This window comes from Benincasa hispida, unplaced genomic scaffold (assembly GCF_009727055.1).
Source record: "Benincasa hispida cultivar B227 unplaced genomic scaffold, ASM972705v1 Contig968, whole genome shotgun sequence".
Classification (NCBI taxonomy): Eukaryota; Viridiplantae; Streptophyta; class Magnoliopsida; order Cucurbitales; family Cucurbitaceae; genus Benincasa; species Benincasa hispida.
The window spans coordinates 140,731-146,114 of record NW_024065299.1 but is presented as its reverse complement, the minus strand read 5'-3'; the positions used below and the strand labels follow the sequence as shown (position 1 = coordinate 146,114).

General features: G+C 34.2%; 1 long non-coding RNA gene across 2 annotated transcripts; it reads left to right on the top strand.

Annotated features, from left to right (window-relative positions):
* Positions 1-865: 865 nt before the first annotated feature.
* Positions 866-5,177, top strand: LOC120070139. 2 transcript variants are annotated; one of them, XR_005479802.1, is made up of 3 exons: positions 866-1,814; positions 1,894-1,957; positions 4,887-5,177. It is a non-coding gene; the product is annotated as an uncharacterized LOC120070139 (long non-coding RNA). The 2 variants fall into 2 exon arrangements; XR_005479801.1 differs by lacking the exon at positions 4,887-5,177 and adding an exon at positions 2,847-3,181 and having other exon boundaries at positions 867-1,814.
* Positions 5,178-5,384: the final 207 nt, after the last annotated feature.

Here is a 5,384-nt window from a genome sequence, read left to right as displayed (position 1 = left end):
TAGATCCTAAAAGTAGATCATTTTTCCTCTTTATTAGAGTTAATAAATTAAATGTTGTTTTGCATTCCAATATATATATTAAATTTCTAATATAAATATAATGTCTTGTGATAGTGTTACCATGCAAATATTACAAAATTTAGATTCAGAACTCTTAACATTAATGGTAATAGTTATTTGTCATGAATGTTTGATGTTAAAATACACTTGGATGTCATAATAATATGAACATTAAAAGACAATTATTCTTCTTAAAACTCATTATGAATAGATGTACTTGAGGCTCCAAGATTTCAAATGAGTAAGTGATCATTACAACTCTGCATTATTTAAAATCAGTTCAAATTTTTCATTATGCTGAGAGAAAGTTATTGATACAAATATGTTAAATAAGACATTTTCTACATTTCATGTCTCGAATATTCTCCTGCAGTAGTGATATTGAGATAAATATTTTAAAAAATATTATGAACTCATTTCATGTCTTCTCAAGGCTAAATAAAGTAATAAGTTACTGATAAAAACAAATCATGAATTTCGACCAACTAATGGTACACCATTCCTTGAAATAATATTTTAAATTTTAACAATTCTAGTCGAGATCATGGTCATAGTCGAAGTTGTGATTGGAATAGAGAAAGAATTAGTTCCACGAAATTTTTATTAGTAGTGTAATTTCAGTAATTTTTTTTATTTGAGGAAATTTTTGTTATTTTGGAAATTAAATATTGATTACTAAAAATTATTTTAAATTGGAGAATTTACTTTTAATTTTGGAATTTTGGTTTTGAAGAGGAAGAGAAAGAGATTTTATTTATACACCTGAGTCTAGAAGGAAAGAATAAAAGGAAATAAAATAAAATAAAGAAAAATCAATTAAAATTTTATTTTATTTTATTTCTTTTTCTTTTTCTTTTTTTTTTTTAAAGAAAAGACACTCTCTTTCACTCTCTCTCCCACCCCTCACGGACTGCGCGATCCCCCCTTGTGAAAACCCTCGCCGTCGCCCCCTCGTGTCGATCGCCCTCGTACGCCGTCCCGCCTCCCCGAGGTCATCCGCGTCGGATCTAAAGAGTCGACCACGCCTCCAACAGCCGTCCGACGCCGCCCAACCCTGTTTGGTTGAGGTCGAGCTACTCGTCCAAGATCTCCATTGCTATTCGCCGCCGATCTCGACCAATCGACCAGGCTCGTCCGTCCAAGCGCCGCCCTGCTCGTTCAACCACCGTCGTTCACCGTTCGTTTGTCCCTCGGTTGTGTCTCTGTTATTGGTTGAGTGTTTGGTAAGGGTTTCACAATTTGGATGGATTTCGTGGGTTAAATTGTTGTTTTTTTTTACTTGGTTTCAGTTTGTTCGTTACCTGCCGCAGTTGGGGTTAGATTGGTGTTTTGAGAAAATTCTAGGTGTTGTCCAACTTCGTGGAAGAAAAAATTTCGGCCAGTGTTGGTAAGTTTTTAGGGTAAGTCCGATTGAGTTTTGTGGTTCTTATTTGCCCATTAAATTTTAGATTTCCTTTTTGGTAGATACCTATTATATTTGGAATTTAGATCTAAGATTGGAGTAGTTTGGAGTGCGCAACGTATTGTTCAACGGGTTCGAGTTCGTTTCCAACAAGAAATTTGATAACATTTGTGGTTCTTGAGGTTGATCTCCAGACACCCACTAATGATTGGATTAAGTAATGACTTGACTATTGTATTTCGAAGGTTTAAGGTCGCTATCCATCAGAATTAGAGGTTATTTTTCTTTGTGGAATTTGGTGGAGATTTTGGAGCAAAATCTTAGAAGTGACCTTGATCAAGTCACACTTTAGGTAAATTATTTTTGGGGTTGATTGTATATATTGATGAGCGGAGCCTTAGTGTGAATTAAATGTTGGGTTTATGTTGTAGGTTTAATTTGAGTTTCATTATCGAGTAGTTGCTTGGAAGGAAATATTTGGACTTTTGATTTGAGGTAAGTGATCTTACTACTAGAAATTGCCCACGGGCCAGGCACTAAATGTATGCTAGCATGATAAATTGATATTATGACATAATGATAGTATGATAGACCGATAGTATAGTATAATCGATGTATGTTTTCGTATGAGGATCTGAAAGATTAAATGTGCATATAAATACTTGAATGCTAGCATGAGATGATATTTGATTCCATGAGGTTGTATTTGATATGAGGATATTGAGATGTATATGTATGTTATAGAGCCATGATGTTGAGATGTATATGTATGTTGTAGAACTATGATGTTGGGATGTATATGTATGGTATAGAACCATGTTATGATACTTGTGATGTTGAGATTGTGATAGTGTCCTCACTGATTTGTTAGATACCCACTAGATGTTGTGTTTCCTTCGAGATTCGCTAGAGGTAGCGGTTTCCTTCGGGATCCACCAGCGGTTGTGTTTCCTTCCAGATTCATTAGAGGTGGTGTTATCCTTTGGGATTCACTAGAGGTTGTGTTTCCTTCGGGATTCACTAAAGGTGGTGTTATCCTTTGAGGATCACCAGTGGTTGTGTCTCCTTCAGGATTCACTAGAGGTGGTGGTTTCCTTCGGGATCCACAAGAGGTTGTGTTTCCTTCGGGATTCAATAGAAGTGGTGCTTTCCTTCGGAATTCACCAGAGGTTGTGGGTCCTACGGGACTTACTAGAGGTAGTGGGTATACTTAAATACAGTAGGATCAAAATCAGTTACTCATGTATGAGTTCCATGAGGACTAGAGAAGTATTTATGTTCCGCCAGAGGTAGGCATCTAGAAGACATAGATGCCTAGCCTGACCCTAGTAGTGAGGTTACTTACTGAGTATTTTTATACTCGTTCTTTCTCATGTTGTTTCAGATAAGAGTAGAGATGCACCGACGACTAGCAAGAGGAATCCTTGATCAAGCCATCGGGGACTAGTTTACATGTTTCCACTCATATTTTAATGTTTCTATTATGTTTACATTTTCAGTTTTGAAATTCAAGACTGCCGTTTAAGTTTTGTTTTCAGACTTATTTTTTTCTTTCACGGTCCAGTCTTATATAAACTCTTTGTATAAAATACCCCTACTCGTATATCTCACATCAATGATCAGGATCAAATCTTTTGTAGCACTTTACAACAATTGAAACATTTACAAAGTGGGTGATATTTGTAGTGTCACTGGGATAAGATACCCAACCTTATCCATATATTATAAACCATTTAGGTTATCAATTAAACATGATCCACCTATATGTCTCCACATACATGTTTAAGTTTCATAAGATAACTTTGGATCTTAGTTTATTGGATTGAATTAATGTAATCTAAACATCAATAAAATACTTTTTATTTTATTAAATACGTAACTTGTCTTTACAAATCACAAGATACATGAGATTTAGGACATAAAGTTCAACAATCTCCCACTTATCCCAAAACGAGTGGATTGTATAGTATCAAATACATTACAATAAAATGGAGTATAGACAGTATCAAATACCATGAGTGGGATGTACAGTATTAAATAAAATACAATAAATTAGGGCATACAATATACCCAACAAAATCTCCCACTTGCCCTAGATTAGGTGACTCATATCTCGTAGATCTAGACACTCTATGTGACTCTCAAACACTTTAGCCGTGAGAGCCTTTGTAAATAGATCAGCAACGTTGTGCTCCGAGGTAATATGTGTGAAAGTCACATCTCCCCATTACACAATCTCCCTAATGAGATGATACTTCCACTCAATATGTTTTCCTCTTTTACGGCTCCTAGGTTCCTTAGAATTTTTGACGACACCACAATTATCATAATATGGTGTGATGGACAAAGACATATTTGGAATGACTTCCAAATCAGTAAGGAACTTTTTTAGCCAAATAATCTTTTCAACTACTTCACGAGCAACTAAGTATTCAACTTTCATAATGGAATTTGGTATGCATCCTTGCTTGATACTTCACTAAACTATAACCCCTCTATTCAGAGAGAACACAGATCCTAATGTCGATTTTCCAAATCCTTACCAGTCTGAAAATCACAGTCAATGTATCCTATAAAGATCAAATCCTTAACACCATACATGAGCATATAGCCCTTCATTCTCCGTAGATACTTGAGGACTATTTTGATTATTGTACAGTGATTTAATCCTGGAATGGATTGATATCTACTGACAATCCTTACTTCATAGAAAATTTCAGATCTGGTACATAACATTACATACATAAGGCTGCCAAAGGCTGATGCATAGGGAACCCGTCTCATTTCCTCAACCTCTTGAGGAGTCTTAGGACACTGCTCATTAAACAAAGCAATTCCATGCCTAAAGGTAATAAACTCTTCTTGAAATTGTGCATCGAATATCTGACAAACATATTGTTAATATATGATGCTTGAGGCAAGGCCACCGTTTTGTTCTTACGATATCTGATGATCTGGATCCCTAAAATAAACTATGCCTTACCCAAATATTTCATTTGGAACTGGGTGGCTAGCCATTCCTTTACATCTGTCAGTAACCCTACATCATTCCCAATAAGTAGGATATTATCCACATATAACACAAGAAAAATTGTTGAACCGTTGATGATTCTCTTGTAAACATAAGGCTCATTAACATTTTGATTAAAGCCATAAGATTTAATCACAGTATAAAATCTTATATTCCAAGATCGAGATGCTTGTTTTAGTTCACAAATGCACCAATTAAGCTTGTAAACCTTTTACTCTAGTGGAGAGTATTATAAAGATTATAAACAATATAAATGCCCAATGCTTAGTGTCCCTAAAAGGCCAAGTGATTTATCACTCATGCCCAATGCTTGTGATTATATTTCATGGTTCATGTTTACTCTTTGATCTCTCATGTTTATATTTTGAAAGCAATGTTTTGTGGAAGGAGTAGGTTGAAGAAAAAAGTTTTGAAGTTGGAGAATTTTTTGGTGTCGAAGAGGTATATCATACAACTCAAAATTACATGTTTATTTGAACATATTTATTTTGATAGATTTGAGGTATTTTGTTAATGATGAAAATGTCTTTCAAATGTTGGTTGATATTAATTTACTTTGACAGACTTAAGTTCTTTTGATAATGATGAGAATCTCTTTTAAATAGTTATTGACATTTATTTACTTTAGTAGACTTCAATTCTAAATAGTAAGATTGTTGCGAGGATTTAAATTTAGTATTAAGAAGCTGATATGGAATTAATTTAGACTTAAGTTCTAGGAAGATTTCTTGATATGATAAATATATATATATATATATAATTCATGAGATACATGTTTCACTTGTTTACAGAAGAAGAAGAAGAAGAAGAAGAAGAAGAAGAAGAAGAAGAAGAAGAAGAGAATAGAGATGTTATTGAGAATATTTCGATAAAGTTGTTATTGAATATATA